Below are 14,473 nucleotides of genomic sequence, written 5' to 3' on the forward strand. Positions count from 1 at the left end.
AGGGGAGTAGGTTCACCTGGCACCTGGTGCTGCAGCTGAATGCAGGTCTGTCCCCGCCACCTCTTTATTGACGAGCGGACTGTAAAGTCAAAGCCAAGTCAAAAGTTAGGTGCAAAAATTAGCATAGCACTTGCTGTTTATTTAGCATTTTTCAAACATTTTTTTGAGCCTTTAGTGTGTGTGTGTGTGTGTGTGTGTGTGTGTGTGTGTGTGTGTGTGTGTGTGTGTGTGTGTGTTGTGTGTGTGTGTGTGTGTGTGTGTGTGTGTGTGTGTGTGTGTGTGTGTGTAGCTGCTAAGGTTATACTCTGTCCTGATTGTGCTGTTAGTAGCCTGTCCTTAGGATGGTATTACCTGTTAGTGGAGAAGTTGGCCCACATGCTCAGCCATCCGTACATCTCATATTTGTCCAAGGCAAAAAAAACAATAAAAAAAAAAAACACTCCTTTAGTTCTGTCCTTTTTGATCTCTAGGAAAATACCTGTCTCATGAGCAGTTAAATGCCCCAGTATGTTCCCCACCCAGTTGTAAAATTTCGGTGCTGGGTCGATAGTGTACAGTGGGTTTATCAGGGCTTCTTCTGTGAACTCACCCGTTGCAGCTGTTAAACCGAAACAATGAGCTAAAACTGCTGAAAAGCTCCGTAGAGCTGAGCCAGGTGATAATTGTATGGGTTCATCATCATGAGAAACATTTTTTATGTTACACATAATATTGTTTTTTCCCATTTTTAACATAATAATATTGATTAGTGCAGCTTTAAGGCTAAAATGTCAACTTTGCACGTTATTTATTTAATATTTAAGGATTTATCGGGGCTACTATGAAATTTGGTGAATGCATTTGTGCTCACCATGCCTGTAACTTAGCAGCGAGAGATTTCACCATTAACACCAACACAGAGTGATTAGGGGTTCGTCGTCCGATCCCTAATGGTGTTTTCTTTGCATTCGTTCTCTATTCTTGCTGAGCTGAAAAGGACAGAACCTTAGTGGTGAGGACAACGTGCTCTTATCCTGTGAACAGATGCATGTATACACACTAACAGCTGGAATTGTTCCTCAACAGAAACCAGTGTGTTTGCTGTTAGCCTGTAAAGAGACAAGACTCTGACCTCTGTGTGAGACTTCTAAGTTAAAACCGATCTAATTCAAGCTTGTTGATAGGAAAGCAGCACATTTCCCTGAGCAGGAATTGACCAGGTGTCAGGGGAGCTGATGGAGAGGGCAGTGTGTGTATGTGTGTATGTGTGTGTGTGTGTTGCATGTGTGTATCAGCTTTGGTGAGTGCAGACATCCGTGTGTACCTGTACTTCACAAGCATCTTACTTATCCCAGGAGCTCCCCTTTATTTGAGTGTTGCTATTTTTAGAGCTATGTCGAAAGGTCAGCTCCTCGGTCGGCTGGAAAAACACTGAAACAACGGTTTAACAGAACACGCATCCTCTGGGAAATAGACACCACTTTGTTAGTCACCTGCTGCATGCTTCACATCGCTCTAAACAATGCGTAGCTGTGATGACACTGTGTGATGTTATTTTGACTGATGGTTTATCCAGTACGTGGACTACACTATACATACTATACACTATACTATACACAAGGACTTGTCCGTAAGACCTCGTAAAATTCACATTGATCAGCTTTTATTGTCTGGAGTCATCATAAGGCCTCAATACACAATATCCCAAAATGTCAAAACAATGTGAATTCTCTTTAAATTGACCCATTTGCCCTCTGGGGAATAAATCAAAATTTTACTCAATAAAATCAAATTATTGATTTTTCAGTGGGACAATCTTTGTGTAAAACCTGCTGATCAACCTTTGTTCTTAAAACAATACTCCACTGTCTTTAGCCCATCAAACGCTCAGCCTGAACGCTGTCTGTGAAGGGTTTTTTGTAGCTTTTTTTTCTTCATAAAGAGGAGCAGCTGGAGCGAGGTCGAATTCATCTGTGTACAATTAATTCCATGGGTGAGAAGTTTTCAAGTCGAAACAAGTATCCCAACATTCACAGGAGCTTCTTCTTTTTTTTTTTTTTTTTTTTAAAACCACTGCTTTAGCATCAGCCCACTTTTCCACTGTCCTGGTTTGTCCCAGCCACTGACACTTCCAGTAGAATAGAGGCACGCTTCTTCTTTGTTGCAAGAGGATCCAAGAGAAGCTGATTGAACTACTTTTCATACTCCTATGTTTTGCAAGTAAAATCTGAATCAGCAAAGTAAATAACAACTACAGCTGTCAGAGGAAGCTGTGGATTAAAATATATTTTCCTCTGGTATGGAGTGGAATTGAAGGATGAAGTTATGTAAAATGCGAATACTCAAACTTCCAGTACCTCAAAGTACAAGAGTACAATACTTGAGTAAATGTTCTTGGTTACTTTCTCGTACTGTCTCAGAGTAAAGTTATTGTTGCAGAATGTTTTCTTACCTTTCACAGAAAAAGGAGTCACCACTGGAATAAAATAATAATTTGGGTTGGAGTATCACTTTAAACTAATGGGCAGTAGCAGCGATCATATGAGGTCCAAGACGTGTCAAGTTGCAACACTATCATCAGCATCATCAGCAGCTCTATCTCCTGCCAAAACCTCGATCTTGTATATCCCGAGGCCTACAATAAAAACACGTCTCCTCCTCTTCGTCCTCCTCCACCTCCTCTGCAAGTAGGCGTGATGGAGGAGGTGAGTGAGCTCCAGCAGCACAGCCAAGGCCGACATCCATGTCCACATTACAGGATTTTGTCCTGTTTCTGAGTCGCACCCCAACAGTCCTGTTTCACGTGGAAACAACATTTCAGTCGTAAAGCTTTTTTGCATGAATTTTAAGTCATTTTCTACATACATTTCAAACGGGTTAACATTCCCCCCTCCCCCCCATGTGTAGCCCAGTCATAAAGACCTGGGTTCTGGCATCTCACTTACACACTAGCTAATTATAGTCCACTGTAATTACAAATGTGTCATTTCTCATTAGGCCCTTAACAGCAGACATGCAAATGAAACACTCTATTTGACAGAGGGCTTTTTATCTTTTCCTCCACTCTTTTATATCTCACAGTTGGACACAGTAGAAAGTATTCATCCCTCCATTTTAATAAAGCCTACATTTCTATCATTATTATTTCATTATCCTGATTTGCATATATGTTAATTGGGCCCTTGGGGTGTAAATGGTAAGCATGATGTTTAGGCTTTGATTTCGGTATTGTTCTGCTTAGTGAGCTAAGTCTTTGCACTATGATTTTCTGCTTTTCATGTCATAGAACCTGCTGACATGCACAACTTGGTTCTCTACCAAGACCTTTTAACCAGCGGTACCAAGAGCCACAGAAAGAATAATGAACTTTCTGAGATCTAAGACGGCCTTCGTGGCGCTGAGATTGCTTGCATGTGTGTAATTTTGTCTGTGCTGTTGATAATCAGTGGTTTGCTGCTGCCACAGTGCAGCTGGAGAGTCGGGGATTGATTGGGAAAGGCTAATGTCTGGTTTTTACATTAAATCAAGAACACATAAACACAATGCCAACTGTGTGCGCCCCTGTTCACATTAACAGTGACCAGCTCAGTGAGTGAGTGTGTGTATGTGCGGTGTGATCCTACGGCACTGCACCACTGACTGCTATTGGAAACTGTGTGTCCTAAGGCTCTGATCTATATATCACACAGCCCGCTGTGCCTCTATTACATAACATACGGAAATAAAAACAAATCTTTCATTTGTTTTTCTTCCGTTTTTCCTTGTTTTTTTCATTATCTTTATTCAGTTATCATCTCTTTCATTCGCACACACACACACACACACACACACACACACACACACACACACACACACAAATGTGAAGTTATGTGGAGCATACATATATATGTAGCAAATACCAGCCGGCAACAGAGAATCAATGGGTGTTTTACAGCACCCAGCAACACAATCAGATTATGGCTTATCACTACTGACTCTAATATTAGTTACTGCTCACAACACAGCCTCACTTCCTCTAGCTGGGTCATAACTCCACACTGAAGTTCAGCACTGCTTTCATCATGCCGTCATATTCTGTGTGGGTTATTTAATTGATTGATAGATGAATTTAAAAAACTGAGAGTTGGACACGCTCACTATCAGACACACATGTTTACACACAGTATCTGTGATGTGGCCCGTTTTGGCCACTTGAGGGCATCTTGGATGTCTAAAGAAAAAAGTGTTTTTTTTTCTTCTAGATGGATCCAGTTTGAGTTTAGTTTCCTGCTTCAACGGCTGGTTTGTGTAAATGTAGTGGAAGATACAGAACTAAATACAGCAGTCAAGACAAAGTACCAACATGACAGAGTGTTACTTTCTCAGAGATCGACTCTCGGTTTAATTCACCGGATCTTTTCACACCACGTGTTGCCCCCTTGCAAATTGAAGTTGATGGAGCTGCATTTAGTGGGAACTCTTTTGTTTTATTGTCACTGCAGAAGCCATCACAAGACTTACAAGTTTTAGAGAGAGAGAGAGAGAGAGAGAGAAAAAACTTTTAAAATAGAGCCAAAGAGTATATAAGAGCATATTCTCTGTGCAGAGCAGTTTGCCTCTCCTTAATCAACACTGTAATCCTGCAGCAGTGTCCTGCTGAGCTCTGCACTGCTCTCTAGTGGCTTAATAGCAGTAATGCATTTTAACCATGGCAGCTGCTTTACTGTTGCTCAGTCTCAGTGGCAGTAAATTCCAATGAGTTAATGTGGCAGGCTGGGAAGTGCTAATTAACTGAAAAATACACATTATGTTCAATTTTACAATCAACCCAGCTCTTGTACAGGAAATGTTTTAAGATATGAAAAGTTTAATCTGAAAATAAAAGAAGTTAAGTCTCATATAACAGCACGAGGCAGGATGTTACATAGTCACAGGGGCTTGTAAGCACCACATAGTATGAAACAGACCAGAGTTCTGTTGTGTAAGATGCCTTACACGTGTTTTTGCAAATCCATTCTATAATGAAATTGACAGTATTTATTTATCTCGTATGTGTAGTTGCTTTGTTGTGGTGTCGTTGTTTTTGTAGTTTTGTGATGTTTCTCACACTGCGCATCACTGATGATACATTGCTTTACCACTATGAAATCAGAAGGCGGTTGGGTTCAACTTACACACTGAACTATTATTCAACCCACATGGAGTGTCTAAATATAACTTTGTCTTTTCCTTTTGAGAGACACTACAATGTCTCCTCTCCCTTAAGTGCCTATCATCGCTTTGCACTTTTAACATTAAGCATAAATCCCTCTGCAAGATACAAGTGATCTGCATTACCTCGGCATCAGCTGTCTTATCTTATAGTGTGCCCTGTCAACACAAAGCAGCCCCCTCAAACACAGTTTTATTTCTTTTTTCAGTTGATTTTTGATGCGATTTGTTTTTTTTTTCTTCACATTGGTGACGAGCCAAATGTTGCAAATGTCACAAAGCAAATTAGTAACAAATGAGTAAGATGAGGATGTTTTCTCAGCTGGTGAACACATTTCCACTGGGCGCTTTTTAAAGTGTGTGTACTCAAGTAGATGTGTGTGTGCTTCCTGTGTTGGTGAGTGTGTGCATGTGTTGTCCATAATTTACTTAAGATGTAACTGAAAAGCAGACACTGAGAATATCATGCGAAGAGACGTTTGATATTATAAAGACTAATATGTGGTAAAAATACACGGATTACAGCAGAACAGCAGTGAAACTAATACAAATACTGCTAAATGAGATCAAACTTTTAAGGAAAAACTAAACTATTACTCCTGTGCTGTAAGTCGTCACACTGGTTTTAAAACGGAAAACTAACGGAAAATACTAAACAGTGATATGTTGTTGTTGTTGTTGTGTGTAACTTGCTTGGAGTTGAACTTAATCTTGTGCGTTAGTTTTACATCACAGATACAGTATCACCTCCCTGGATCCCATGAGTGGATCGAGGGATACGCGAAGTGTTTGATGCATTCAGAGCTGTGCTAACATTTGATCTGTGACGCTGTTAATGGGCGTCTGAGTGTGTGAGTGTGTGGTAATGTCTGCCAGTTAATAACTGCTGTCATACTAGAGTAACTAACCCCTGTCACTTCAGACTAATCGCTGCACTCCTCGTCCCCCTGTCGCCTCCATTAGCTCGCAGTCAAACACTCACATGCATGCACAATATCTCTGCGGTGGCACGGCATCATCTGTTTTTTTTTCTTGGTTTATTTTCAGGGCCAAGAGGGTCATAATGGCCAAAGTGCAGCCCGGGCTAATGAAGATAAGCATCATAACTTTGGCCATTACAGACATCATTAGTCTTTCATTGTCTCTTGGGGAAAAGTTTATTGCTCTTCTCAGTCAGAGGTGGCTGAGGTCCCGTTCACACACTGTCTCATTGGAGATCTATGGTGCATATCATATGAACACACCTTAATAGACTTCTAGGAAGGACACATTAAAACACGCATTAATAATAATATGAAGCACACTTATTAGACATAATATTTCATGGAGGTGTAATTCTTTATGGTTATAGCTGCAAGTCTTCCATTAACGAGATGACCTTTGTCATGTTGTCATCAGGACAGTTTATAATTCATATGCAAAGCATGTTTATGTGGCCCACTTGTTTCCAGTGCACTGGTTGAAACCTGTTAAGCTCTGTCAAACAATACTTTTAAACACAATTTTTGCAGGTTGAAGTTGCTTTAAACTTTGGTGTTTGTTCACACCTAAAACTGTGTGGTTGCTTTTTTTGTGTTGTTGTTGTTATTGTTGGATTCAAACTTGGAGCTTGGCCTGACCTGAGATCGCCCTCAATTACCATTCTATCACACCTCAGAGCTACGCTTAGGACAATTCTCTGAATCAGATGATTATTAATATTAATGTGCACACCTATACACTCTATGAATTGCAAGCACAGATATTTGCTTGTGTTCATGCACTGCTGAGAAAGTAGAAGAAAGAGCACGCACACAGTCATCCCTACAGACTTGGTAGATCAAATGTCTGTACAACTTTGATCTTGAGGATGATTTCGTTAAAACAATTTATTTTGACTGTGTTAAATCTGACACAAGTGGTAAATAATAAATCAAGTGCAGACCTTTTTAAAGGAATAGTTCCACATTTTGGGATGTGTAGTTAAATGCAATGTAGGCCAAGAGTTAAGTGGGAAGATTGACACCACTGTCATGTCTGAAAACCACCTCTATACCTCACTAAATAACATGTTACAAACCATACAAAAACACAGTTGTAAAAACCCCAATTAGCATTTTTACTAGGGTTCTGTGCTGGACTATTTCTTGGCTGGCAGACTCCAGAAGGTCACTGGTCCTGGCCAAGAAGTAGTCCAACACATAACACCCTGTAATTACGCACCATACGGAAATTAGAGTGGTCTCAATCTTTTTATCTATCTCCTGGCACGAAAGGGAATAAGTGTAGTTCCCAAAATGTTGAATTACACCTTTAAGGTCTGAACTTGAACCATTATTTCTTCATTATGTCTGGAACAGGGATAAGAATTAGGCCAGGGTTAAGGTGCAGGTTTCATTTTATAAATTAGGGTTAAAGAGGTAGAGAGCCACTTCTTCGGAAAACCCATCTGGCCATAAATGCAGTTTTGTGTGTTTGTGCTTATGAGTATAAGAATGGATTTCCTCTCAAACATCTATCTCATGGGGCCTGTCCAAAGCTCTCTTCCTCTTTCTTGCTGTTTGATGTGGGCTTGTTTTGTGAAGAAGACCTGCCAGTGTATATGTGGCTTCACAGTGTGTGGTAATTTGTCTGTAGTGTGTAGGAGCTGTCAGTAGTGGTAATGCTATCAGAGGCAGGCAGGGATTCTGATGGACCTGTGGGCTTCTTACGCCTGCATTCACATCAGGTATCATCTGTGGACTGCAGCTTGACAGGGAGCCAGATTGGAGGAAAAGACACTGACCAAACCTGAAGGTCAGTGGCTGCTCCATTTATCTATTTAAAGACAGAAGAAACAGAGAAAAGGCCCCTTGCTTAACAGGGATATTGTCAGTTAATTCATATGTGCATCCTTTTTTGACTTGTACTGGATTGTGCATTTGCAAGCTTGTGGTGCAGATTCCTTTTTGCATTCACGGACGCTTTTAGTGGCCTGATTTTCTTCATATCACATCCTTGAATTCACATTTGGGGCTCGGCCTGACCTGACATCACCCTCATTACCATTCCATTAAGCCTTTCGGCACAAACATACACCCAGGTCCTTCAACTGAATCAGAAGATTATTAATATTAATGTGCACACCTATGCACTCTGTGCATTTCCAAGGGGGCAGACACATTGCCAGTGCACCAATGCATTCGCTCACCGAGGAGCAAAACAATAAAGCATGCACACTCACACTCGCACACACCTATACCCCCTTGATGTCAGCCTTCAGCTCCGGAAGCAGGTCTTTCCAGAGGGCTTGGACTAATTGATATTCTCCCACACTGCCCAGGGCTTCTCCAAGGAACCTCACTCTGCAGTGCTGCTGACAAGGCACATTCCATCACTGCTGCAGACTTAAAATAGGATCAAAGGATGTGTGTGTGTGTGTGTGTGTGTGTGTGTGTGTGTGTGTGTGTGTGTGTGTGTGTGTGTGTGTGTGTGTGTGTGTGTGGTGTGTGTGTGTGTGTGTGTGTGTGTGTGTGTGTGTGTGTGTGTGTGTGTGTGTGTGTGTGTGTGTGTGTGTGTGTGTGTGTGTGTGTGTGTGTGTGTGTGTGTGTGTGTGTGTGTGTGTGTGTGTGTGTGTGTGTGCGCGATGGATAGAAAGAGAGAGAGGGAGAACAGAGAGGATGTGTGTGTGTGACCAGCATCTTGACTCCTCTGTGGATTGTGACAGTGTTTTTGCCTCTGCATGTCTGCCCCTTCTTGTGATTTTCAACTTGCATCTTTGCATCTCTCTCTACATATTTGTGTCCTTGAATACCCTCGTTTTGCTTCACCACAAAATAATTCACCATATAACTGAGTTGTTTGTGATTTGGGCCATTATTCGGTAGTTAACCAATCACTGCTGGTGAAGAGCCACGGGGCTGCATTAAATCACTGGCACTTGTGCCCAATTGTTTTCCTTTTACTTGCTTTAATCAAGTTTTCTTTCAATGTGCAAAAGTCGGAGGACATGTTTTTTTTTTTTTTTGGTGTGTTTTCTTTTTTTTTTACCCAATTGGCCTTTCTTTCTAAAGTCGCAGTCGCTCCATTAGCCTCTTCACCATAGAAACTCAATCAAGATGCCGTTTTGAGACTCCCAATTTAAAGGTCCCATATTTTACACTTTTTCTTTTAAGGAACAAAACCATCTCAATGTAGTTTTACATCTCCTCTGGCTTGTCTCTGTAGCTCTTGTAAAAACAGGTCAGTGATTGGCTGACTGTTTTCTGAGTGAGCAAATAAAAATATAGCAGATTTCAGGTAAACACTCTGAGAAACCAAATCCTGCAAAGTTGGATAGTGTGTCCAGGTGGGCTGGGCTTGGGGCATGGCTGAGGGTAGTGTCTGCTCTCTTGTGACATCACAAAGTTATGCTCATTTAAAAGCCCTGTTTCTTGTAATCAAAAAAAGACGTCTTACTTGATACAGTATGTGACCTTTAACATTTTACCCCGGGTCAGTCCTCGAACTCTCCTTCTCTGATTTGTTCACTTGCAGGGGTAGAGGCCATGCATGGCAGCTGATTTTGTTTAACTGTATGTGAAGTTTAGCTACATAAGTGTTAACTAAGTTGTTTTTTTTTTTTCTTTTTTTTTTAAATCTTAGACTAAGCTATTTGTGAGTGGAGCTCACAGTTTGAAGCCACTGTGTTTCATTAATGTCTCTGTCGGAGGCCCCCACACCTCAGGCCCAGTCTAATCTAATCCCTCAGGGAGGGGCAACGCTCCATCACGCTCGCAACAGTGAGACATATTGTAATGTGGCTATACATATTCTCCGGTGGCACATTTAGTACACCTTGCAGCGATTATGTGATGTACATTTAAATGATTTTATGACACTCTGCATGAGATGATGAACCAGCTATTTAAAGGTCTGTGAGCAGAGACTTAATGTATCAGCTCCTTCACCACTCGTTTGGAACTAAATCTCTTTCGGGGTTGTTTTCTAACCCTTTCAAATGTATTATTCATTGACAGCGTTGCATGGGTGGTCCTGGTGGCAGTAAAGCAACACTTAAAGATTGCTTCTCATTTGATCACTCCAGGAAGCTCGTTCATCCATCCATCCATCCATTCACTTGCATATTATCAGACTTCTGCAGGAAATAGCCAGAGGTAACCTTTGCAAATGAGGAGCAACAGTCACAGGAAAGGCCAAAGGAACTGGATGCTATGCCTTCTTGTCACATTTCCTGGGTCTGCAATCATTCAGTTAGTCAGCATTCACTAAGAATCTGTGATCTTACTGTAAATCTCTGTAAATGTCTTCAGCCTCTATTCCACCTCCAGACCCCTCAAATCTGGTGATCAGTTTCCTCTGGCCGTCCCACGTTCAAAATCCAGAGGTGATTAAACCTTTTCCATTACTGCTCCCCATATCTAGAACAGTGTACTGGCCTTTTGAATCCCATCTTAATCTCTTTTGTTTCCCTTTATCTTTAAGGTTGTTGAAATAATCTTACTTTCTACTGCTTGTCAGTATTTCATATATATATATATATATATATATATATATATATATATATATATATATATATATATATATATATATGTGTGTGTGTGTGTGTGTGTGTATTATCTTGTTACAGCTCCTCACTGAAGCTGTATGATGTTTACACTGAAGGAACTCAAACCTAAGAATCCATTTTTCAAACCCAGCTCAGCATAACTGGTATCGTTAGACGGGTGATTAACTATTCAAAGAAAGTAAACACAGATGTTTATTTGTAATGACTGGCTCATTGGTGAGACCCATCTTCTTAACTGCTTTTGAGTCTCCACTGTAATAAATTATTTTGTCTGTTCTACTTCTTCACGTGTTTATTTATAAATGCATTTAAAAGCACTTTAGTCAACATTTGTTAACCGTGCTCTATAAATAGATTTAACTTGACTGTCCAAAACTTCTCAACAACTTAAGGGCAAAATTTGCCACAGATATTTATGGTCCCCTCCCAGAACATGAATCTTACAGACCCCTAATCTTTCTGCCTCTCACTCGCCTCTGGGCCCTCACCATGCACTCCTCAATCGTGACCACTTAACCAAAGCTCTCCATTTTCATTCCCCCTTACAAGCTCTTGATGTGCACTCGTCTGTCTTAGCTCTCTGATTAGCTCGGACTATTAGACTCATCAAAACAAATGAGACCCACACACATGCACTGAATATTCCCATTCTAGAAGCGGGCTCTTTCTAAGCTTCTATTGCTTCAGTGGATGGACTCATGATATTCAACAATTAAACATGCAGCTAAATCACAGGGGGAGCAGGAGGAAGACAAGGGACAAAAGAAGAAAATGACATAAATCCTAGCTCAACAAAAATCATTACTCATCTCAAATTAAATTAATTCTCTGTCTTTGATAATGCAGTGTAATTTGATTCCAGCAAGTTAAGCGTCTTTTATTTCACTGGGCCTGAAAAGTGCTGAGTCCCACTGACTGCTTTTGCTATCAGGATGGGTGATAAAAGAACACAGCCCCGAGGCAAAGTAATAGCAATAATCAAATGGGTTGTTTATCCCAGTTCCATTGGGTGACATTTGCTGTGCCTCGGCAGTGGGGCATCTAACTAACAATAATGTCATTTCCTCAGAGGAGATTGGATTAAAATGTTCTGACCGGATGAGGCTGTGGCTTCACAAGTCTGCATCAAATGCTTTCACAAAAATGTTGTGCATTTTGTTTGCCAACTTTTTCATACAGGGAAGGTGTGCATGATATTATAGCCTCTGCGATCCTGTGTAAAGAATGTATTGATAATAGAGGAGTATGAGCTGATATGGACAGTATGTGTCATGCATCTTCTGAGCCACTGGCTTATTTCTTCGAAATGATGTCCTAGGGCGACATTCAGTCCTCTTTCATTTGTCTCCAGTCTCAGACAAAATGTCCAAATGAGTTGTTCGAACTGCCTTTCTCCGTGACCCCAACATTAAGAATGAATGAAGTGTTTAAAGCGTTGGTTAACAAATGAATGTGAACAGCTTGGGGCAGATTGTCAGTTCACCATAACCATGTTAGATCCTTGAAGGGGCAGTATAAATTGGGGCATTAGAAGTCGCAGGGAAAGGTCTTGGCTTAGAGCACTTTGGAATGGGGACTGCAATGGACTCTCATACATTCACATGTCGGAGGAAAAAAAATGTAGGTATGTGCGCCTCTTGTTTTGATTCATGAATATATATTTCACATGGGTGTATGATGTGGTTTTCGACACCCTGTGTCGTATTTATTTTGATCGGAAAGTATCCTCATGGATTAGACTGGCGGATAAATAATCTGCCAGTGTATGCTGTGATGAGGATTTGGCATGTGCATGTCTGTGCTGTGTAGAAGGCTCCTGTGAGCGTCCATGCATTCAACCTCATGCCTGTGTGAATGAAAAGGTAAAAGCCACAGTGCAAATCCTCTCCTCTCCTCTCCAGTATTATCCCCATCCTGGATCCAGCCCAGATTGATGTGTGTGTTTTTTTTTGTTCTTTGCTGTCGTGCCTCATTTGTTGAATTTATGGGGATACTCTTATTAATGAAGCACACAAATGCTAATCCATTCCCCGGCTGGAAACAAAGAATATGAGATAATAACACTGGATACAATTTCAGACAGTTGTAAAGGGATCCTAGACAAACAAATCAATTTTGTAAGACACACTTTCACATTGGGTCTCTTTTATCATTTGTCTCATAATTTTAGGCTTGGAGCCAAATTACTTCTAGTTTGAGTTATGCTGCTGGGGAGGCTGTAACCGTCAATCATCTAGTAAATACAATTAACTGTTTGTGTAAAAAAAGAAAAAGAAAAAAGTAATGTGCAAACTGCATAGATTTGCCAGAATATCCCATCATCCTTTAGTTTCCCTGTGAGCTGCAATTGTACATTTAGACAATGAAAACCTGCATGATCATGATTGAAGAAGAGCGATTTGAGCCAAATAGACCCCCCCCCCCCCCCCCCCCCAACCCCCTTCCTCTGGTTCAGAACCGTGGCTGTGACGATGCTGCTCTGCAAGTCTCTGTGGGTGAGGGACCCATTGTTGGGCTGACAGTGTCCGCTGCTGGCTGCAGCGTTAACTGCACTGCCTCCTGACAGCAGCGCAGAGCAGGAGACTTCTGGGACACACACTCTGTATTCATCCACAGCTTGAAGTCGAAGTCAGTGGAGTGAGCTGAGAGAGATAAAGGCGCCGATGCACATACTTGATTTTATATGAGGAGGATCTTCAACCTCCATGCAGATTTAAAAACCCGTTATTAAGACGATCTGTAAATATTTATAGATTGTTTCTTCAACCTCCATGCGGGGACACCGCAGTCAGCTTCACTGTTCTCCTGGTTTAAAATGACATCACTTCTCAGACTCTCACTGCTGTTATGGAGACGGATGAATAATTATTGCTGTTTATCCGCCTGTTCGACTCATCCTGTGGTCGTACATCAGTAGGCTACAGCTGGATATCAACAGGTGCGTCTGGCGTGCAGAGAATCAAAGAGGGCAACACAACACAAGCCTCCGCTCCCCTATGAGCCCAAATGTTTAATTACAGTAACAAACAGCAGATGGCTCTCTTGAGTTTTAATTCCTGTGCCTGTGATTGAGACTTAGATGATATTCACCCTGGAGCAAAGGGAACGGAGCACATTTTGTGTTACAGTGGCTTTTATTGCGTAAAAGTGACATGTCCAGATTCAGTGTCAAAATTGGCCAACAAGGTATTGGGTTGGAGGAGGAGGAGGAGGGGGAAGTGGCCTATTAAAGTGGCTCTCCAGCTGCTTGTGAGTCACATAAAACATCTGTTGTCAGTCTGTGGCGGACGTTCAGGTAGAGGTTATGATGCCCGGCTGAAGAGAAGCAGTTCCCGCCATCATTATTGTCCGGAGCTGTCCGCGGTGCTGAAACCACGCAGAGCAAATGCAGCCTGACACGGCTCACAGTAAACGAATGCTCTTCTTTACCACAAAGCAGCATGTACAGCCACTGGCGGTTCTCCTCTCATGAGATGGAACATGAGATTTCTTCCGTTTATACTTTTGTATTAAGTTTGACTGTAATGGTGAGGTCGGGGGGAAAAAATAAAGCTATTCTGTCAGCCCAGGTTCACATTCATAATCTCTGTAGTGGATTCCGTCTCATCCTACTACAGAGACCAAACTGAAGCTTTTAAGAATAAAATCTTACTAACTAATGGCAGCATTCAGACCGGCTGCCCATTCCCCTTCAAGCAGGGGCTTGGTGGTCGAGAGGGAGGGAGTGGTTGTGGTGGCGGGGATCCTCCTCACTCACTCACTCACTCACTCACTCAC

General features: G+C 41.5%; 1 protein-coding gene across 2 annotated transcripts in view; it reads left to right on the forward strand.

Annotated features, from left to right (window-relative positions):
• Positions 1 to 14,473, forward strand: part of fgf14 (fibroblast growth factor 14) — a 98,872-nt gene that overhangs the window by 44,745 nt on the left and 39,654 nt on the right. The gene's annotated exons all lie outside the window — the stretch shown is intronic.

This window comes from Seriola aureovittata, chromosome 11 (assembly GCF_021018895.1).
Source record: "Seriola aureovittata isolate HTS-2021-v1 ecotype China chromosome 11, ASM2101889v1, whole genome shotgun sequence".
NCBI classification, from domain to species: domain Eukaryota; kingdom Metazoa; phylum Chordata; class Actinopteri; order Carangiformes; family Carangidae; genus Seriola; species Seriola aureovittata.